The sequence below is a fragment of the Dendropsophus ebraccatus genome, chromosome 10, assembly GCF_027789765.1.
Source record: "Dendropsophus ebraccatus isolate aDenEbr1 chromosome 10, aDenEbr1.pat, whole genome shotgun sequence".
In the NCBI taxonomy this organism is placed as follows: Eukaryota; Metazoa; Chordata; class Amphibia; order Anura; family Hylidae; genus Dendropsophus; species Dendropsophus ebraccatus.
In genome coordinates this window covers 19,270,187-19,293,909 of record NC_091463.1, presented here as the reverse complement: position 1 = coordinate 19,293,909, position 23,723 = coordinate 19,270,187, and the positions used below count along the sequence as shown (strand labels likewise).

Below are 23,723 nucleotides of genomic sequence, written 5' to 3'. Positions count from 1 at the left end.
GTATCTGCAGGTATCAGTATAATAGTATAGGGACAAGACATGTATAATTCTGCACCCATATTGTATGTTCTCCTGCTTTGTTTAATGGCAGCCAGTGGATTCTGGGAACGTTCGTGGAAGATCGTTCTCACTGGGATTGATCAAAGAGGTTTAGATGTAGTTTTTTGCTTCTTTTACAAACAAGTCTTTCATCAAGTTTCTGTGGGATCATACGTTTTTGTTCTTATTTATCTTATGCACCTGTGGCTGATGTTTATATCCGGTTTGGTTATGCTTGATCTGGAGAAGTGGTATACACTATATAATATGGAATCCAGAAGGAGATGATCATCATAACAGGCTTGTAATGTCAGATCTGCAGAATGTTATAGAGGTAGCCAGTAATTTACTATAGGTAGCCACAGAGACACTGAGAGAGTGAGTCTTGGGGATCAGTGTGGAGTCATACTTCCCATCCAGACCTCATGGCATCGATGGGGAACCTTCAGCCCTACAGCTGTTGCAAAACTACAATTCCCATCATGCCTGGACTGCTAAAGCCTTATGGTAAGGCTGGCTTTATGTACGTCCAATGACCCATGTGCAGGGAGTAGTTGTATGCAGTGTTTTATGATCTGGTAAACCATGATGGAGGCAACTATACCAGATAGGCCATAGATCTGGTGCCATGCCCCATTTCAGCCTTTTTGACTATGGATAGGAAGTTGGATGCAATAGATCCAGCTTCTTGCATGCAATATTCCCATTCAGGACAGCTCACAATTACCCTTGGCCTAAGCAATAAGGGAGTAGTTCATATTCCGGCATTATTATGATGATTTCCATACAAGAACAGATACCTTGTATAAGACTATCGGAAGTAATGACACTTTCATCACACATTGTTAAATTATTACGTGGCACAATACGGTTGCGTAATCCCCACAATCGCACTCATTGTCTTTATACACGACAATCATTCAAGGTTTCCGAACAGTGACAAATACTAATAACAGAGTTCTCATTGGGCGGCTTCAGCTGGAGACAGCACCGTGCCAAGTTATTAGGCTTTGCGAGTGATTGTGAGATTCTATACCCCAGTGTATTAGTAATAGGGCTCGTTGGAGAAGTGAAGTATTTAGGAGTACCACGTAGTCAGTAAGAGATTTGTAAGGAGGGAAGAGGGGGAAGGAGCCAGACGTTTCCATGGGTTAGGGCAGGATGCAGAGGACGGAAATTCCAGGGTATGGATGGGGAGGGGGAGGTGACTTTATTTGTGCAGACTGAAGTCTCGGGATCCCCAGCAGTTTTGACCCTTTTGTGCAGCAGATGTTCTTATCCTCTGTATAGGTGTCTGGGATTATCACATTTTACAGAACAAATAAAGGGAAAAGGAAACGTTTATATGCAATGTCGATAAAGCTTTGATAAAGTGAAAGATGAAGATGAAGTGAAACTTTTGCACAATAAAAAGCATTCCGTCACAGAGTCCGAAGCCTGTCAGATGCCCTAATGCCTGTCTGGAGATTGCTTCTTTAGGAAGCACCATTGCAAACAATGCAATCAACTGCGCTGCCAGAACAATTCCGTCTTCGGCGCACGCCTGCATCTGTAGTGTGGCAGCAGGATTTAGACAGAATAACCAGCTGCCCGCTAAAGGTGGTAGTCAAACTTTAAGTGCCAATAAACCCCTTTAAGATTTGATGCCAATCAGAGCAGGCTCCTTGTAATTTCTTGCTGGGTTTCACTGTTTAGGCCCCCTGCACACATCTGTAATTTAAGGTTCACAATTACATTCAGTATAGGCTTTGTTAAAGTCTATGAGCCATTGCACATGACTGTGGATGCCATGGTCCGTGCATAGCCTTTAGCGCCCTTTCATTTTCAGCAATGACTGGGGGCTCACTAAGTGTAATCTTATGGCCGCCTGCAATCCTGAACAATGCACTACGGAAACGTCCATGGAGCCTCAGTTACGAGTCTCAAAACACGGGACTAGCCAGATATCCCTCCAGGAAAGGACCTAGCAAAGGGATGGCTCCTTTACAGAGACCACCAAAACCACTATATTAGGTGGCCCCTTTAGTCAATATCCAACTCCATTACGAGTCTTATGATATGACCAGGAAGATACAAAAGCCAGGTTTCCATCCAAATACAGCTGTTTCAGGATGTTGTCCCTCATCAGTGTGGAGCAGGATTCTGGCTACATGGGAGCAATGCCTAGTACACCAATACAGCAAACAGATCACGGATCTCAGGGAGACCAGCCAAAGAAGACACTGTAGGCAATGTACTTAGGCTTTCACTGTATTGAGCACTTTAACCAGCAGCGAAAGTGTCCTCTTTGGCTGGTCTCCCCGAGATCAGTGATCTGTTAACCATTTTAGTGCATTACGGAGGCACACAGATGTGTGCAGGAGGCCTTACCGTCTCTTAGAAGGTCTTGATTCTCCTTGTGGAGATCCAGCTGAAAGGACCTCCTTAGGGAAATTGGAGGAAAAAATGCCAAATCACTTTTCTTCAGAAGGAAACGTGTGTCTCTGTGTACATAGGCTGATAAAATCTGAAGTCACATCATTCCCATCATAGCAGAATAAAACCTTCTACTCCCTACAATGGCATTTTACATCTTTATTACTGCCTTAATACCACAACTGTGTGATAAGAAGATCGTAAAGTTTTTCACAGGTCGGCGGAGTATTCTCGTATTCTCGTACCTGAGGTAACCTCTGTCTCTTTGCTCCCTTACGTATAGCAGGCATCTCCACCATGGAACGTTTTTGGTTGTATCATACATAAAAATCACTGTGCATAGCCGATGTGTGCAGTAATGTAACTCTAGACACTTACCGGGGTATAAGGGTCTGTTGGATTCGCAGCCCTCAATCTGTCACACTTCTTAACCCTTTGACATCTTCATTATTTTTTCTTGTCTTATATCGTAAATCGTATAATCGCTCTGTTGATTTATAACGCGACTCGCAGCTGTTGCTGTGGTAACAAGATGAGGCGGTAACAAAGACAACAAGTTAATCACTTTTTTCCTTTCATGTTTTAATTGAAAACAATGTTACCGCTATACTTGATCATCACATTTTTTTTTCCGGCGTGAATTCACGTTGGCGTTGAAGATTTGCTTTGTTGATTCCTTCAAAAATCCTGGACACAACAGGGGAAGACACTGGGCTATTTCTGTCCAGTAAAATGCCAGACACTGTTTCGGATTCCAGATGGACCCCATCCGATCCCAAGTCAGTTGGTGCCGTTGAGATCAGATCTGGATGCCCGATTGTGATTTCTGATTGTTGGTAGAACTATATGGAGGCATTATGTGTATTAGGTTTCATATGTGCAGACCCTGTATGGTGCTCCATATACCACCATAGGCTTCCTTCTTATTCATATACCCTGGACAGAGCAGATGTTAGTGCCACTCCTGGCACCCACCACCTAGGGCAAATGCCACATCATCCTCTAAGGATTATCCACAAGGCCTTTGGTGTGGCACATTTTGCAGAGAGTCCAGGTCCAGACTGACAATCTGGGGCACCGGGCAAATGCTTGGTGGGCCACCTCGATTTCCAGTCAGTGTGCTACCTGTTCGCTATATATTCTGACATATACTTCCACATTTTAGTGGTTTGCTGTAATCCTAGCAGATGCTTCCAATAGTTTCGTGGACTGTTCTTGCTTCAATAAAAAATGTTCAATCAATTAAAACTCTCTATGCGGCCGGATTACAGTAATGACATTAATCCAATCCTTATGGCAATGACTTTACGGAAGTGCTCTGTGCACTTTCCGCGGATGTATCTGTCATTAAAAAGCTATTTGTAACGCTTTATTTGCATGTGATGTCCTGTTTTTTATTGGTGATTCGTAGGAGATACTTTGCATATAACATACGAGGTAAGACGTGTCTTCATAGTTGCATTGTAAGGCTATATTCACACGGATTCTCTGTGGCAGACCCTGGCATGGTCACTCTTATTTCACCAATAACCTCAACTCCCCTTGGCCATATTCCTGTATATAGGCGTGCACATATGATATACAGTGTGCTGTTCTGTATTGAAGACATCTGCCCATGTTTGTGAAACAGTCGGTGGCAACTGAATTCCAATGTGCCACGCTGTCAGATGAAATGTCAGCGCACAATGAGCATTAACTATCAGATATCCAGCACCATACTGGTGTGATGTGACATAGCTGAATAGTGAGAGTTCTGCTCCTGTGTAACGCCCTGATAGTGAAGGGTTGTGTCAATAGGCGTCTATCACCTATACCAGGGTGTCCAACTTGCAGCCCTCCAGCTGTTGCAAAACTACAATTCTCATCATGTCTGGACAGCCTTCGGCTGTCCAAGCATGATGGGGATTGTAGTTTTACAATAATTGGAGGCCTGAAAGTTTGAAACCTGTGACCTATACAGACTACATAGGATGAGGCCTAACAAAGCTACACTATTGGGTACGTAGACGGGTACATGTCTGGCTCCTGACAACGCTCCAGACAATGCTCCAGTACTTTGCACCACTGCTACTAAGGGCCAGGACGGATTATCTTGCGAAAAATGGTTATATTGTTTAAATTTAAACGATAATCGTTTTGTGTAAATGCAGGCAACGGTCAAACTACCAATGAGAAATCGTTCATGTGTGGTTGATTGTTGATTTTGTGCTGACACCAAAATAATTTAGTCATTCTCTACTCTTTTAGTTTAATTCCACATTGTTCGTTCTTTTTGGGATCAAAAGGAGTAAACGATCGCAACGAACTACTATCGTTTAATTTGATATCTGCTAGATCGGCGCTCGTTTACTGGTCCTATTACACGACTCGATTATCGTTTAACAAGGGCTGCAGGGACATCGTTACCGATATCCTTGCAGCCCTTGCTTAACTTTATACATTACCTGTCCAGGCTGCAGGGCTCCTCTCGCGCTCTTCTTCTCCCCGGATCCTGCACGCTCCAGCATCAGAGCGGCATGTCTCAGCTGACAGGCCGCTCAGCCAATGAGTGGCCGTGGCGGTCCCGGACAGTGATTGGCTGAGCTGCCTGTCAGCTCAGACAGGCCGCTCTGAAGCTGGAGCGTGCAGGATCCGGGGAGAAGAAGACCGCAAGAGGAGCCCTGCAGCCTGGATAGGTAATGTAAATCGTCAGCCGCTGGCCATGCACCGCTATTACACGTAGCGATGCGCAGTTGGCGCCCAACAATTATAGGTTTAAACCTATATCAACGATCAGCCGATGATTGTTGTCATCGGCTGATCGTTGTATTTATTACACGGAGCGATAATCGGCCGAATCAGATTACCGTTCCGTGTAATAGTACCCTAAAAGTACAATGATGCAAGGACAGGTTATCACAGAAGACGCTCCTATAAAAGTCACTGCAATTACATCTTGTGTGAACTTACCCCAAGACTGGGTAAACAGTAGTGTAACATGGCATTTTATGTATGTATTCGTATATTTTACTCGCCCGTGAGAATTTTTTTCTTCATATATATGAGATCTGGGTATTGGATTTTCCATGCTATAAGCAGCTACACCCATGCGTTCTCTCCACCATGCCTTACAGATACACACACCGCCATTCATAGCCTGTGCACAGACGTTCCTGTATGCTCAGGTCCCCGCCAGAGAAGAGGTTAACTGCAGAGCCGGTGTTTGGTGTAAACTGGTTATGTTTGTTTTGTGAGTCCTTTAGAATATTTGGAGGAGGTGGCCGGTGTCCCGGGTGCTGCCCGCTGGGCCTGTCACAAGCTCCCTTGTGCACTGCGTCACAATGACACCACTGTTGCACGGAGCAGCTCGCTGTTTGTGTATGTTTAGTATAAGACTATGATGAAGACATTTTGGGGAGTGGTGGAAATATTTAGTAATATAAGAAACCCTTTTTTTTCTCCCTCCAGCTTAAGGTGGAGTTGTGAGCGCTGGTTGGTTTGTTGACTATTAACATGTAAAAGATAATGGGAGATTTGTATAGGGAAAAGCGTGTGTATTCAGTGACCTGTGAATGGGCCTCTATCCGTGACGTGATTTTATATCTAGGTCTGGTGTATGGCCTGGGATGCTGTCCTTGATGCCGTCCTCAGTGTGAGCATTAATCTAAAGGTGTTTCACAGCACGCTGGTCACATGTCCCTCCTTTATGAGATCCTGAGAACTCCATAACCTCTCTTGCATGATATCACTCATTCTTATTATTGGCGTCCGGCCAGCGCCTTGTGAATAAGACTGATATATCATCAGCTGTGTGGATTAGCACTGACTTGGAGCAGAGTGCATAATTTTTGTCGTTTTTTTTAAAGGGGTACTCTGGAGACATTTTTTTTAAAAATGATGTCATAAATTTATACAGATTTGTAAATTACTTCCAGTACTTATCAGCTGCTGTATGTGCTGCAGGAAGTGGTGTATTCTTTCCAGTCTGACACAGTGCTCTCTGCTGCCATCTCTGTCCATGTTAGGAACTGTCCAGAGCAGTAACAAATCCTCACAGAAAACCTCTCCTGCTCTGGACAGTTCCTAACATGGACAGAGGTGGCAGCAAAGAGCACTGTGTCCAACTATAGATAATACACCACTTCCTGCAAGACATTCAGCAGCTGATAGGTACTGGAAGACTTGAGATTTTTAAATAGAAGTAAATTACAAATCTGTAATACTTCTGACACTAGTTGATTTGAAATTAACTTATTTTTCTCCGTACCCCTTTAATTCATTATACTGATACTCAGGGCGTCAGTCTGGGCAAATACAGCAATCTTAAGTTACTTGAAGCAAATCTCTACTTTTACACAACAAAGTTACAACATTCCACAATGTAAATCTACATAACCTGTTGAATGTCTTTGTAAATACTTTCCTTTAGTTATCTTGTTTCGCCTCTTAAGGGCTTGTTCACACAGAGCAAAAGCAGCTGAATTTCTGCGCTGAATCAGCGCTGAAATTTCAGCCGTTAAAATAGGTGCAGAGTTAATTTCCATTGTGTTGAATGGAAATTCTGCCCTGCAGTTCACACGGTGGATTTTCCGCACTGAACTAATCCGCTTTCCGCCAACGGAAGCCTATACAAACCAATGGGGCTCTGATTTTCTGTTTCAGCGCGGAATACGCGCGTATTCAGCGCAGAATACAAGCGGAAATTACTCGCTGAATCAGCGCGGAAATGGGGAAAAAAGCTGGAGAGGAGGATTCTAGTATATATTCTGGTATAGTCTAGTATACTCGCTGAATTTCAGCGCTGAATGCATGCGGATTCAGCGCGGATTCCTCGAGTATTCCGTGCTGAATTTGTCAAGAGCTGATTACGAGCTGAACACTTTTCTAGCTGAATACGCAGGGATTCTGCTGACATTCTGCTTATATTCTGCTCGGAATTCAGCGTCAGTTGATTTCAGGCGGAAATATTTCCTCGCATAATCCGCCCCTTTTGCTCTGTGTGAACGTAGCCTAACTCCATGACGTCCTATTTTCTGTTAATGTGGGTTGATGGGTTTAGATTACTTCCGGCTTCCTGTTATTTTGGGACCAGTGCATTGGGGGAGCGCAGGTGACGGGTACATCTGTTAGGTCACATGACTGACCTTGGACTATAATCCAAGATGGAACCAGCAAAAAAGAAAAACGAGAACTTTCACTTACATGTGGATGATGAAGACAAGGAGACATAGCGCTAAACCAGTATTTACCGATTCAAGGAGGAAGTATTTAGAGTATCACATAACTTTACATTCATATTTTACATTGAGGGTGAATTCACTTGTCGCAGAAATTTCTGCAATTAAAGATAGATTCCATTTATCTGAATTGGGTCATTTTGGTGGCAATCCTATGGATTTCTTAAAGCCCCGATCAGAGGAGCAAGACTATAGATAGAAGAAATGCTGCGTGGGAATTCAGTTGGCAAGACGAAGGTCCACATTAGGCATCCAGAGTCCATCTGTGAACCAGATTCTAGTGATCAGTACTATTTACAGGCCTGATCAGTCATGCAGCAGAAACCATCTCTGGATTGTTCATACTGCCCTTCTTGGCCGTCAGCTAAACAACCCTTATTACAGGGATGATGTGTAGCTGACAGCCAGTTATTTTTCAGCAGGTAGTTAATCAGCCGATAAGTGAGCCTGATCGTTTGACATTTGAATACCGTGGCTGAAGAAGTCCAGGAAAACATAGATACAGCCATAGGCCTATGGCTGTATCCATGTTTTCCAGGCAGCCTTAGGACTGCATCCAACTTCTCCAGCCACCAGTATGCTAATACTGAATGATCAGACTCGAGCATGCTTACGTTGCTCTTATTGTGATGCATAAGGACTGTAGAATACAAACCCAGCTCTGGTGTTGATCTGCAGGTTATAGTATACACCACTGAGAATTAGTCAGAGGACATGTAGACTATGACGCCACTATAAGGATCAGGAGTGTGACACCATGGGATTATCCAAAACTGCACAATACAACCTCATAAGCTTTTATTTGAGTGCTGGTGTTTATTCTTACTTGAAGTACAGTAAGTTACTTAATGCAGCCCAGCATAGCAGTTCAGACCTTACTGGCACCAAGATTTGCTAAATCATCACTTTTCCTGAAATGTTTCATCAGACTAATAATTATCACAGCTTTCCCTGCTGCTTCAGGGGACGTCCAGACCTTCACATCATGGGATGAGTACACTACGCTGGGCACTGTATAGCATTCCCATAGAGGAAAAAAGAATTGTCACAATAAAAAGCTCAACTGGGATGTTTCTACCAAAGACTGCACGTAGCGCCATTTAGTATCGTCAGAATTGTGAGCGCAGCTCTGGAGTATAATCGAATAAGTTGCCGCTATATAAATTAAGGAATTATTATTATTATAACGTGATGCAGTGTTGCTAAACGTTTTCTGTACGGACATTGTAAAGTAGTATTCAATAGAGGACATACCCTTAGAAACCTTATGGATTGTGACTGGTAGTGTTACATATCAGCCTGGCTTTACTGGAATACTGGTGCCGTGGGCTGTGTATTATTCCCATCATATTGTTATAGCATAGTTATTTCAGCAATTCCACAATACATCCTTATAGGCTTATCTAGCATGAACTAAAGACGGGCGAGGTCACCAGGATTTTGCAATTCTTGATCTATTGTTTAGCTATGGTATACTTTCCCATGAGTAATTTTTTGATGCCCATGGATTTTCTTGAACTCTTGTTCTCTGTTAGATTGTCTACATAAGGGAGCCATGGGCAGACGGGCCTACAGGATCCTGTAATGAAGGAGGAGCAGAGGCCTAGCAATGGCTTCAGGTCCAATGACGAGTTTTGGGAATCACACGTCATCTCGATTTCATAAAAAAGACAATAGTAAATCTAGCTGTAGGAAGTCGGGATCATGTCGGAAATGACAGTGAGAACAGTGAAATGAGGGTTTTTCTCATTGTCATCTCGGAGAGGCCGGGTACTCTTCTCCCCAGGGTCTGGGCGTGGATGGTAATTGAGGGCTGCCGTCATTTAATGAGCAGGCGTGTGGTTGGCTATTGGCACAGAATGTGCTTTTCATCTCTCTCTGACAGGATTCAGGGTGGAGAGCTGATCTTGGCTCAGGGTTTATTTGTTTTCATCCAGGTCTGGTCGGGCAAGATTCTTCTGCTGCATCTACCAGACTGGGCAGCAATGCCAACAGATGCCAGGCCTGCCGGACGGCAGATGCTAGAGGGCACTCGATAACAAGGTCGACTTGTCAGGCTAATTCTATTGATCATCACTTTACGTGTCCATCAGCCCTATCCAGAGCTATGTGAGGAATCTAGAAAGGCTTCTTCAGTTCTGATGCAACACATACATGGACAGTATCCGCCTCCTCCTTATATAGGTTATCAGTGACTTGTGTAAAAGAACATGACACGAGCATGAGATGTCAGAGCCTCCACCCAAAACGCATATCCTAGCTCTGACCTTTCTATAGAAGGAACAGTTGTGTCACTGCCATAGATGAGCCTTATAGCAACCTACGCGGGATCAGACGAGCATGTATTGATGGACCTTACTGGTACAGTGGATCACTGCGAAGATCTAAAAAAGGACTGAAGGACTCGGATAGATCAATGGATCAATTGTACAACTATACAGATTGATCATTTATCTTTTGATGTGTCATAGCATTGTTAGGAGTTTGGTTAACCACATCTGCTAGAATGTGAACATGAGCAGTTTTGTCCCGTTCACTTCCATGAGATTCTTATAGTAGGCTGAACAGTAAGGGTGCTATTACATGGGCCGATGGGGGCCTGAACAATACTGTAAACGAGTGCCGACCTAGCAGATCAGTGCTCGTTTAAAGCATTGATCAGGCCGCCTATTACATGGCCTGATAATCGTTTAGCAAGGGCTGCACAGACATTGTTAGCGATGTCCGTGCAGCCTTTGCCTAAACAGTTTTTACATTACTTATCCATGTTCCCGATCTTCTCCTGCTCTCTGCATGCCTCCTTCTCAGTCCCGCATGCTTCAGCCAGGCTCCTCTGAAGCTACAGCATGCCGGACCAGGTAGGAAGCATGCAGAGCGCAGGAGAAGACCGGAAATGTGGATAGGTAATGTAAAAAGTGTTTGTTGAATCATCAGCCGCCGCATTACTATTACACGTAGCGATCTAATATCTATATTAGGTCAGGGCCTAAAGACACGATCAGCCGATCATTGTTTCATTGGCTGATTGTTGTCTCATATTACATATTACACAGAACGATAATCTGCAGAATCGGGGCTTAGATGATTGCATGGGGTCTCAGTCTAACCCAACATCTTCAATCTAGATGGATTTCGGCAACACTGTAATGTAATGTGAGAAAGGTAAGCAAAGAGTTACAGCTCTACAGGTTGTACGGGACAATTGAGACAGGTCCGGGCCTGTAACAAAAGCCTCTGGCAAGTGATTGTCTCTTAATAGTGACAGAAGACGCATCACAATGGAGGTATTTTACCATGACAAGGACATTCATATTACCTGTTACACTGTGTGATCTGCGTGGCTTCCAGTCTGCCTCCTCCGTCTCCTCTCATGGTTGAGTTGTATCCTGTGCGTCAGGAAACACAGCAGCCCGGGCTCCCTGGTGCTGAGACCAGTGGTATCACAGTGTATCGCATGGGTATTACTTCTAGTGTTCCCCTATGAGGGGCACTTCAGATCATGTGCATATATACTGCTTCATATGCCAAATGTGCCAAAAGGTGTATAATCTGGGGAGGCCTACCTATAATCCATTGACTGTTGCCTATTGGGCACTTGTTTCAATTATTTCTTGACTATTGCTTTTAGTGACCCCAGAGCCAGTTCTGGTTACCAACCCCATCTCTTACTGGAAAGAAATCTGGTTGGCCTGCAGTTCATCACCAGTCATTGTTTGTATGGCAGCCTTTACATGCAGCGTTCTCTTCCTGGTGGAGCAAAGGAAACAAGCCCTAAGTGTATAGGAAGTGACCTTATAATAATGTGATCTGAAGTCTGTAACGTCTCCGATCCCTCTCTCTATATATGTATGTCTATTATGTCTGACAGACAGGCGCTCCTCAGTTCTTCCCTTCCTCCGGCCACTTCATAAGTTAGCTGGGAGATCTGCTGTGTGTATTTTTATTCCATGCTATGTGTTTGTGTTGGCGTGTCTGTTTGTTTAGCGCATCCGTGAAATTTATTGTATTTTAGTGATCTGTGCAGCGGATAGAGAACGTCGGGATGTAAGAGCACACCATGTGTCTGATGGAGTGGGCCAGGAGGATTAGGGCTTTTAAAGGGATCCTAAGCCTAGAAATGAGTAAGGGTTAAAAAAACAAACAAAACACATATACTTCAGTCTGACAAGCCCCTTAATAAGACTGGATGGATATCTTCTGGCTCTGACGTCTGTAGATGGTGTTCATTGCAGGCACAGCTTTAGGCTATGTTCACATGTTGTCGTCATATTGTCTATTTGATCCAAAATATTATATATAATATAATATATATTACACACACACATCACATGTAGTGTATTAACAGATAGATTAGCCACAGTGTCTTTCTAAAATATGAAAGGGGCTAAAAAAGTGGAAAGGGCGCCATAGGGTGATAACGTAAACAACAGATTGTAGGTCGAACAAGCTGATAATAAAACTGCTCACCTGATGGTGTTGTGCTAAGAACACAACACCTGTATGCACTATCAGTGAAGAGAGAGGTAGTAGCCGTAGCAGCCAGGGTCCAAGGGTAGATGCCGAGATCCCAAGCCAGGAGATCAGGGAATGGAGAATGGTAGATGAAGTGTCGGATCCTCAAGGTAGGCGGGGACCACAGGAGCCAGAATGACGGCGCTTCACGGCTTCAGGTTTAATGAAGTAAAACGATGAATTTTAATGGTCTCATAAACAACGCGTTTCGAGGCATAAATTGCCCCTTTGTCAAGTAGGAGAGACATCGTCGTGTGTTCTGTTGCAGACCAGATGTTGACCCAACAATGCATGGACCCCACCATGCCGTGCCTTCCCGTGCCCCACATGCACCCATGTATACTAAAATGTGATTCATGCTATAGGTATTCATGACCATAGCTGAGTAGTGTACAGGAGCTGCACCTGTAGTCAGCCTAACCCTGAGCTGTAGGTTGGGAGATGTCCTTTCTTTCGCTGGTATGCTAAGTGGGGCCCGTCTACAGTTTATGGCCTCAGGCGGGTATTTTGCCTTGGAGCCAGCACCGTGTATGTTGCTGAGCTTAGCTGGAAGCTGCCTTGGCTTTTGAAGTGTTGCAAGAATGATTGACAGTGTCTGTTTATTTCTATGACAATTGCTTCAAAATATTGACAAAAAAAACCCTAATTTACAAGGAATAATGCACCTGTGATCTTTGACGTATATTTGACATATATTAACATACTGCGGCTCTGCACTGCTATTCCGTTTTTATGTCAATGTCTCCTCGTTCCCCTCCCATACCTGACCCTACTTGATTGACAGCTGTAAACTGAGCTCCAAGCAGGGTCAGGGATGAGAGGGGGAGTGAGGAGGTGTTACATCAGGAGCTTGGGAACGCCTCTCTGACACTTTGCAATGGATAATGGAAGCATTTTTTACTATCTGGAAGCACAGCTGGATATATGAAAGGTACTATATGTCTCCTTGCACTAAGAGCTATCTGGCTGCCATTGCAGGCCTTCCTACCTAGCTCTTCTAGTATACACGTGTAATGATCCACACGCTCTCCTTTTGACAAAATATTCTGAATATGTAACAAAAGGGGTGTTTTTCGAGCAATATCCTGCGCCTCATTGTATATCGTAAATCTATCGGTGAAGCTGGTTGCAGTAAACAGAAGCTATCTCTGGAATCTCCGACGCTAGCTGGTATCCTGCAATGGCCTGGAGTCACTTTCTCTTGTATATTATTCCTATTGTCAAACATTGAGCCGTCCCGTGTCCTGCCTTCTTCAGTTTCCTGCCCTGGTCTCTGTTTCCTGCCAATGGGTTGATGTATAAATCTTCTTGTAAGGGTCTTGCCTTCTGTGCCCATGATTACTTATCAGATGGGGGGGGGGGGGCTAAGGGGAAATGGACACAAGATCCCAACCCTAGAGTCTAAGTTCCTGAAATACTTCTTCACACTTACTTTCATCTGAAGTGACATTCTTGTGTAAGTATCATTTGCTCAGAGAGGTTAAGTAAGCAATATGGCGCCCATTCAGTTGTCCCAGGAATGGAGTGGATATATAGTATATAGTGCTATAATCAATGCCAGGCCAGAGTGAAAAACAAGGGACGTGAAAAGTCGATAAATGACACATGGAGTACGACTTGTTTTCTGTGACTCATTTAGATGTAGTTCCTGGATATTTCCATACAAAATATGCAACTAGTTGACACTCATCTGGTCGGGATTACAGTCACCAGAAGGGATGTCACCCAGCTGCCAAGGAAGAATGGCAAACCTAGTTATTATATGAGACTAGATTGGCTAGATTAGCTGTTGTCATTTTGTATTTAGAGAAACAGACGTCACTTTTTAGGTCCTATTAGACCAAGCGATTATCGGCCGTTATGGCTGATAATCACTTGGTGTAATAGCTCCTGTTAATACACAATGATCAGCCGACTTACACGATGTTGGCTGATCCTTGTCTTTCACCATGTTGAAAAAAAGTAGAACGCTAGCGACCGTCGGCAGCAGCAGACCGCCGCTATCTCCTATGGGCTGTCCAGACAAATTAAAGATCGTTCAGGGAACCCCTCCTGCAGCTCCCCATGGCCCCCAGCTCTTACCTGCACCCTGTCAGCGCGTGTAATAGTGCAGGCAGCAAGCAGGGGACGAGGAATAAGCAAGCGCTGATCTGATAGGTCGGCGCTCGCTTGCTCCTTCAGATCGCCCTGTGTAATAGGGTCTTTAGTCTACCGTTTCTTATTGAGGAGATCCAGCTAGATAGGAAAAGATATATGCAAATAACCTCTTTTACTTCCAAGAAGGAAGTGAACTGTTTCTCTAGTGCCCCCTATTGGAGGTAGGGCGCCCTGTTAGAGATAGGGCCCACCGTTATTAGCGGATATTATCTAAAGTTGTGTGTAAGGCCAGGTTTACTAGCAGTCTAGTGCAGTGTATTCTCAGTGTTTTCATTCTCTGACCTTCTGCCACAAGGTTACATTCTTTGCATGTTTGCTCCATCTTAAATTCTACAGTCTCTACCTGTCCAGGAGCCTCTACTCAGTGTGTGACGGCAGACGTGAAGCAAGCATTTCACACGTACATGCTACCATACTTCCTCAGGAGCGACCTAAAGCTTTATCTACCCTAAAATATCTTGGGGTGAATGTGCATTTGTATGTTGCAATCGAAAGGTAGGAATAAGCCGCTGTTAGACCCCTCGGAGAGAATAGGCATAAAATCCAGCATATCCAATCTACTATCAATCGGCATTTGATTACCAGTGGCTGAAGAAGTTGGAAGCAGCCCTAGGAAGTTCCGGAAAACATGGCTACAGCCATAGGCTGCATTCTTGTTTTATAGTCAGCCTTAGGGCTGCATCCAACGTCTTCAGCCACTGGTGATCAAGTGCAAAGCGTTCAGGTTCAGAATAACCCGAGTGTGCTTGAGATTCGCTCATCTCGGCCACGCTTTTGGGTCCTATGTATGGGAAATGGCTAAACATTCATTAAACTTAAAGGGGTACTCCGGCAAAAATCTTTTTCTTTCAAATCAACTGGTTTCGGAAAGTTATATAAATTTGTAAATTACATCTATTTAAAAATCTCAAGGCTTTCCTTACTCATCAGCTGCTGTATGTCCAGCAGGAAGTGGTGTATTCTTTCCAGTCTGACACAGTGCTCTCTGCTGCCATCTCTGTCCATGTCAGGAACTGTCCAGACGAGGAGAGGTTTTCTATGGGTATTTGCTGTTGCGCTGGACAATTCCTGATATGGACAGAGGTGGCAGCAGAGAGCACTGTGTCAGACAATAAAGAATACACCACTTCCTGCAGGGCATACAGCAGCTGATAAGTATGGGAAGACTTGAGGATTTTTTATATAGAAGTAAATTACAAATCTGTATAACTTTTAAGAAGCCAGTTAATTTTGAAAGAAAAAGATTTTCACTGGAGTACCCCTTTAATGGGCCTGCTGCGAGTGCACCACAGCATATGTCAGCATACTGCTTTTCTGGTATACTAAAGTTTACCATGAACCCTGTAATGTTGATGGTGCTTAAAAGCATAACTAGAACTTAGAAATACTAAGAATACTTTCTACTGATTGCCTCCCCCATGTGAGTCATCTGTATGTAGGACATAGCCATATGCCGACCATCACTGAGCTGGTTGTTATCAGCTGATAGCAGCATGCATGCTTATGGCGGAGTCTGACGGACGGACTATGGACTATTATACAGATTGTAAGAATGTAAAATGAACATACCCTGTAAGGCATAGTTGTCAAACCTGTGGCCCTCCAGCTGCTGCAAAACTATAACACCTATCATGTCTGGACAGCCAAAGCAGCCAGGCATGATGGGAATTGTAGTTTTCCGACTGCTGAAGGGCCACGAGTTTGACGCCCTGCTATAAGGCCTATGAACACGGGCCTCCCATGCCAGTGCCATGTAGCCTACACAAGTGAATAAACACTGGGCACACCTGCACAGGAACAGAAATAGCAAGAAAAACACCCACAGTAATAGCCCATAGCAGGAGTGAATGGTACAAGCCTCTGCTCACATGCATCTGCACATGTACTACCTAATAATACAACACAGATCCTCCAAGAATAAGGATCTAACTTCTCCCATACATAGCAACTAGATCTCTGTATTTCACATCACAGTACTTCAGTCTTCTGTGCCGATTGGTCGGTCATGGGACTAGGAGCAGATGTCTGGATGAGTCAGATGGGGGTGGTAGTGAATCACACATACTCCCTCTTCCTGCCTACATCATTCCATGTTTCCCTCGCTGCAGACAAGAATAACATCTATCTATCTACATCTACATATCTACTCTTTAGTCAGGGAGTTTGTTGGTTTCTTCATACTGATTTTGAACAGTGACTTTATTTATTCAAAAGCACAAAAGATTGAAGTGTGAAATAACATGATGATGATGATGTTGATGTGAGTCACTATCAGTGCTATAGAAATACCAAATATATGTCTAAGGGCCCTATTCCACCGGACGATTATCGTTCGCATAATCGTTAACGATTAACAATCTCAAACGACCGCTATTGTGAAAGACCTGAAAACGTTCACTCATTTCCATGGAACGATAATCGTTTTTCTTCGCTATTTCTTTGCTATTGCATTCGTATCTACTGCGAACGACGTCTTATTCAATGCGAACATTTTGTGAACGAGCAACGATAAAAATACGTCCAGGTCTTATAAAGCGATCAACAATTTCTCGTTCGGTCGTTAATCGTTAACTGCATTTCAACTGAACAATTATCGTTTAGCTTCGAACGATTTAACGATAATCTGAACGATGATTGTCCGGTGGAATAGGGCCCTAAGGGTGTCAGTCCTAAATATCCATTTCCCATCGATGGATAATTGTTTGGCTTTGCTGTGTGTAGTTATCTGAGATTTTATTTCAATGTTACTATTTATTATATACATCTGTGATCACTGCAGGTACTACTACTGCTCCTAATAATCGGCACTGGTACTACAGCTGTGATCATTGCTGCTACTACTACTGATGCTCCTATCAATCTCTGCCAGTACCGGCACACCAACTGTGATAACTGCCGGTACTGGTACCACAACTGTGATCATTGCTGGTACAACTACTTTTGCTCCTATCAATTGCTGCCAGTACTGGTACTACAACTGTGATCACCGCCGGTACTGGTACTACAGCTGCTTCTATCACTGCCGGTACTGGTACTACAGCTGCTTCTATCACTGCCAGTACTGGTACTACAGCTGTGATCCCTGCAGGTACTGGTACTACTGCTGTGATCACTGCAGGTACTACAGCTGCTTCTATCACTGCCGTTACTGGTACTACAGCTGTGATCGCTGCAGGTACTACTGCTGCTTCTATTACAGCCGGTACTGGTACTACAGCTGCTTCTATCACTGCCGTTACTGGTACTACAGCTGTGATCACTGCAGGTACTACTGCTGCTTCTATTACAGCCGGTACTGGTACTACAGCTGTGATCACTGCCGTTCCTTGTACTACTGCTGCTTCTATCACTGTCGGTACTGGTACTACTGCTGCTTCTATCACTGCCGATACTGGTACTACAGCTGTGATCACTGCCATTACTTGTACTACAGCTGCTTCTATCACTGCTGGTACTGGTACTACAGCTGTAATCACTGCAGGTACTGGTACTACTGCTGCTTCTATCACTGCCGGTACTGGTACTACTGCTGCTTCTATTACAGCCGGTACTGGTACTACAGCTGTGATCACTGCAGGTACTGGTACTACAGCTGCTTCTATCACTGCCGGTACTGGTACTACTGCTGCTTCTATTACAGCCGGTACTGGTACTACAGCTGTGATCACTGCAGGTACTGGTACTACAGCTGCTTCTATCACTGCCGGTACCGGTACTACAGCTGTGATCACTGCAGGTACTGGTACTACAGCTGTGATTATTCCTTGTACTACTACTGCTGCTCCCATCAATTACTGCTGGTACTGGTACTATAGCTGTGAACACTGCAGGTACTATTAGTACAGCTTCTAACAATCACTGCTGGTCCTGGTATGGCAGCCTTGATCCTTCCAAGTATTACTGCTACTACCTCTGCTGCTTCTCTTTCAGCATTTGGTGTGTGTGTTGCTCTTCCTAGTGATACTACTACTGCTGCTGTTATCACCATTGATACTACCAGTATGACTACCACTGTGCCACTTGTGCAGCTCATATAGTTTGCAGTTTTTATGTGCAGGTAATGTGCAGGGAATTGGTTTTCACTTGTAAAAAAAAAACCCCAAAACACCATTATAATTGTCACACACATAAATCACCCCAATAAATGCATGGCATGCGCCATACTCTGGGGTCTTGAGGACAGGACTCCGTATAACTACTTTCCATAAAGAGACCACTGGTGGCTTTATTGGCATCACTGGAGACCTCCGGCCTAGATTGGGGGGGTCTGTTCTGTCTATGTTAGAAAGGATCTTCACAGCTGTTCTTTGTGCTCCGGCATTTTGCGGTTTAAGAAATGAAATAACCTGCTGCTTGTGGTTAAGCTGCAGGTGTGACCAACATGGGAACCCCCCTCCCTTCCTCCGCCAGCTCTGGGGAGCCCCATCTTAGTTTTATAAAAAAAAAATTGGAAGCTCTTTGCTTACACAGTGAATATGTTAATAAAAAGGAATCATACTTATGAACTCTAGAGGGCGCTACTTTGAATATCACCATTCATTACTATAACGAGCTGCGATCAGTAGCGGATTATAATAGGTCAGTTTCGGGTCCTGAGCCTTGAGCTCCTGGGGGGCCCATGGCCACTCAAAAAGACATACTTCTAGTGGTGTACTGTCTCCTGGATACAGTTATGGCATGATTTGCAAAAAATCACAGCTTCTTTACAGCGATTTTGCAAAATTCAGGGCACCATGACATTATCTATCCTGTATTATGAACACTACGCTAGTCCTGCCATTGTCACAGTGGGTTGGGGGGGCCCAGGCCCGGTGAAAAGCCCGGGGCCTATGGTGAAGTTAATCCGCCCCTGGCTGCGATACATGGCCCATCATAACATTTTAAAAACTGTATGTAAGGCTGGGGTTACACTAACCAAATTCTGATGTATTTTTATGTCGCAGAACATCTCATTTCACTGCAGGCTATTGCACATTGGACAGGTTGCAGCACCTGCTGTGTTCACGACCTGTCTGATTTTCTGTAGCAGCATTCATCACAGGGCAGCATGCTGTAATCATACCTCAATTTGAGGGATGGGGATAAAGGCTGGTTAGAGATGGTAACATCACTCAGGGGGTGGGGCTAAAGCTAGGAGACAAGATCCAACCTCCTGTGACATCAGAGGGAGGAGTCAGGGAGCGGGAGACCATACAAGTTGTGTAGTCCTTCTATTTTCTATTACTATTAGTGATAACACTATATAAGTACATTATATATCTTTGGGAGATAGTTTAATTAAATAGTTTTCTGAAACTGGAGTACCCCTTTAAGCCATACACCAGTAAGATAATTGGAGCAGGTGTTAGTAGGATGGATGCTAGCAATAGGTGGGACGTCTTTTCAACCACTTTATTCTTATTTCTTCTTTGGCTTCTAATGTGGATGTTTCTTGTGGTTTCCCAGAATAGATCAGGGCAGAGTTTATAAAAGTGCTCACCTCCTCCTCCTTCCACCATCTATTCTTCATGTAACCACAGAAGGTAAACACGTGACAATATTGCATTTCTCAGGCCTTCAGTAGCAGCTAATGTTTCCCTCTTTATGGGTTCTTCTGGGGATACTCCATGACTTTAGCTGTAGATACTCCACATGACTATGACGAGTAAAACGGAGTACATTACTCTACAATATACACCTCAAAAACATAGTGTGCACATAGTCTTACCTAGGCAGTGTGAAGTTATGGAAAAGTTCTACTGACGTCCATCATAGATCCTTATAATGTTCTCAGTAGTTGCATACACAGTTACTTTTACTACCACATACATATAGAGCCCATTTCGAAGCAAGTGGTTGCCAAAAACTCCCAAACAAATTGTATAACACCTTTGATTTGCCAACCACAGCGCCGGCCACACACAGGCTGACATTGTCCATTGTCTGGGACTGCGGGTAAATGATGGATTGCAACACAACGGCAGGTGCAGCCACCGAACAATTTCGGGTCTTGTTATTGCCTATGAGACAGGGCTACAGATTCCTTCTGGATATTCTTAACCGGTTTTAGGAGTCTGTATGTATACATGATGATGGACGGACGAGTCTTCTATCGTGTTGCAATTTCCAGAATACTTGGAATGTTTTCTTATTTCCTTAGAAACCTCACTGGGTTATTGGTAAAGAGGTCAGCCAAAAGAAGCAAGACCTACTTGGAGGATATACCTCCCATAATTTGCACACATGGCTGTATAGGTTTATAGAGATTTATGTGTGGAGTTGTCCTTTTATAGTATGATGGACACCACTGACCAGGACCCCACTAACTTACAATGAGGGCGGTCAGTGACTGTTGTGATGTTTGCCATTGTACCTGTCAGTGCAACGTGTAGTGCTGTGTACTGGCAGTAAAGTGTTGGGTCAACGTGTGACCACTACAGTGGATCGGCATATCACATCTAGAGCTGGAAGAAAAGAAGCCTTGGTTCCCACAGGGAGGGCAGTACATCCTATGGAGGACAAGTTGGAAGTTGCAATTCTTCAGTTTTCCTGTCCAAGATGGTGTTGTTACAGTTGGCACCTTCCTAATGGTCTCAACAACCTTTATTAATGGGGACTGGTCACAGCTTGTGGGTGTATGTTTACTCCACACAATGACCTAGGCTGACTACACTTAAAGCTTGGCTTGTTTCAGTGGGAGAGCCGGAACTAGCTAAAGCCCGTATTCCACGGGTCGTTGGAGGAGCTGTCAGCGCTCGTTTGCTCCTCGTTCGCTGCTCGCTGCCGCCGCTATTCAACGCGGCTGCAGCGAGCGGGTGAGTGCGGGAGGGGGCGGCGGGGAGCTGCGGGGGGGCTGCCCGGGGGATCGCTAGATCGTCCGGGCAGCCCATAGGATATAGCAGCGTCTGCTGACGATGCTCCTATTCAACGGAGCGACGGCAGCAGATCGCTGCTATATCAGTCGCTTGTTTTTCAACATGTTGAAAAACAAGCGACTGCAACGATCAGCCGACATGAACGATGTCGGCTGATCGTTGCACTCTATTCCACGGAACGATTATCGTCCGTAGCGGTCGATATCGTCCGAAAACGAACAATAATCGTTCCGTGGAATAGGGCCATAAGTCTTTGAATAGCAGACCTGCTGAGAAGCCCACAGGAGTTGGCTACCTCCATTCAGGTATCTGGGAAGAGAGGATTGGACTTGGAGACTCCTCCCATAGAACTTTTTAGTGGCTTCCTTAGAAAACTTTTTTTGGAAGGTTATGTGACCCATCTCTCATACCTACATCCTATGGACCAGATGTTGCAGCACCAAGAAAGTAAACCTAATGCTGTATACATGGCTTGTCCCATTCTGTGATTTACAGAATTGTTTTGTATTGATGTCTATGGGGATCCTTGTTGCTTGTCTATTAAAAAGATGTGATCTGACTCATGATGTCATCTGTCTTTTTATATATATAGTTATTTGGCATCCACTGTTGCCTAGTTGTAAGCGTTTCAGTCATTTCTGTTTTGGGGAAAGTTGAGTGACACCAATATGGCCGACATCACAGCTTCCACATGGGTTCTCTAAGCTTTATCTAGACCGAGGTGGTGGATGCATCACTCTCCATGAATAAGCTGATCTATTCAGGACTCTGGATGACATCTTTCATATGTGATGTCATCTGGTTTACCCAGAAACCGATCTGATGAAAGCCAGGTTACCATGCGGCGGCTTCTTAGAATTCAGAGAAACAATTTGTGGTTTTAGAAGTCATTTCTGCGGAAATTATGGACATTAGGGAAGCTTCCTGCAGACTGCACCATTGTTTCTAGTGGAAAAAATGTGAGAAAGAGCTTATGTACTAGAGTACTGGATGCATGTTTGTAACATATGGAGGGTCCTACACCAGGGAGATCAGGGGCTTTATACCGGCCACAAGGCGGGAAGAGGCAGACCAGATCTATAAATGTTTGTCACTTTGCTGTAAGGTGTAGAAATAGTGACCACTGAAACTACTGAAATCTTTTTGTGCTTGAAGTTTCTCTTGAGTTTTGGAACGGGAATTGTGGTGTCCCACTACAGGTGTTGCTACTATTCACACCCTTTGTAAGTCTGTACGTTTTGTGGTCTTATTGCAACTACAGTATTATTAGAGATGACCACTAGATGTCGCTGTATTGTTTAACTGAAGTATGAAAGCTGCACGGCTGAAGTGTCTCAAAGGGTTATTGTTTGTGTGTATATCAGATTCTGTTAACCAGTAGGATCTCTCCTTTCTTCTGTCCTATCAACTCCTTACTTTCCCCTCTTCTGTTGCACTCTTTCCACCCAACCACAGCGCACCTTATACACTGGTTAGGAAGTTAGTCCCGTGGGTGAAGGAGGAGTCTTAGCTAAGCTTAGGTGGAGAAAGGACGCAGCTTAGATAGCTCTCCACTGTGGTTCTACCTGGGCCCTGACCCTCTGCCAGGTTCCCTCCTACAGTGAAGTTTTTTTTTAGTCGGTACCCTGCATGGGTAGGATGCAGAACAGTCAGCTCTTACAAACCTTTTTCTTGAAGCATCAAACACGCTATGTGATGCACTACTAAACCCTTCCAGAGAGGACTAGCCAGCAAATCACCTCAACCCACGCGGAGGACTAGGAGTAACTACAGTGCAGGACAGTATCCATAAAAGAGCCAAAGAGCTAGGAACTGATCCGGGTGGAGGAAAGTTACTAAAAGTCGAACTCCATCTTGCAAAGTGGGTGTATCCAGAAAATTCTGACCATTCAGCTCATCTCAGGTAACAAGGTCTGGGGCCTGTGTCACCCTTTAGTACAGTTCAGCCAAAGCTAGTGGGCATAAGGTCGTGTGAAGACCACACTTCTTTTACAAGTGTTCTTCTATGCACTCCAACATCCCGGCAGAGCACATTACTAATTGGGTTGAGACTCTGACAGCACTTTCCTTTCTATTACGCTACCTCAGTACGACCTTATCAACTCTACTACATCCTACTCAGCACTTCTTACACAGATCTGGTGGTTCTATGTTCGTGTATTTATTGGAACTGTATCAAGTGTATCTCAAGATTCGTTGTGTTACCTGCTGCATATTAACAAGTAGTAAACCCAGTCAACGTTATCAACTGAGTCTGTGATTCTTTACCACCACCTGCACAGCACGTACACCGCAACCTTGGGAAACTTCCCCTTTCTGTGGGTGGCGGGTCCTACCACTATTTGGGAGGGTCATTACACCGCTCTGGCCATCTGTGACTACATAATCACAGGGGACCCTGCAGCACCCCGACAGGACACCGACCACAGGGGAGAAGGGTACAACCGGCCTTACACTATACAAGCAGGTGTGCCATCACACCTGTGTGCCCACCAGGCACTGGCGTCATGTGACAAACCCCAAAGGTGTG

The 23,723-nt window shown here is 44.4% G+C and overlaps 1 protein-coding gene across 2 annotated transcripts in view; it reads left to right on the top strand.

Moving 5' to 3' along the window:
- Positions 1-23,723, top strand: part of NIBAN2 (niban apoptosis regulator 2) — a 46,138-nt gene that overhangs the window by 6,932 nt on the left and 15,483 nt on the right. The gene's annotated exons all lie outside the window — the stretch shown is intronic.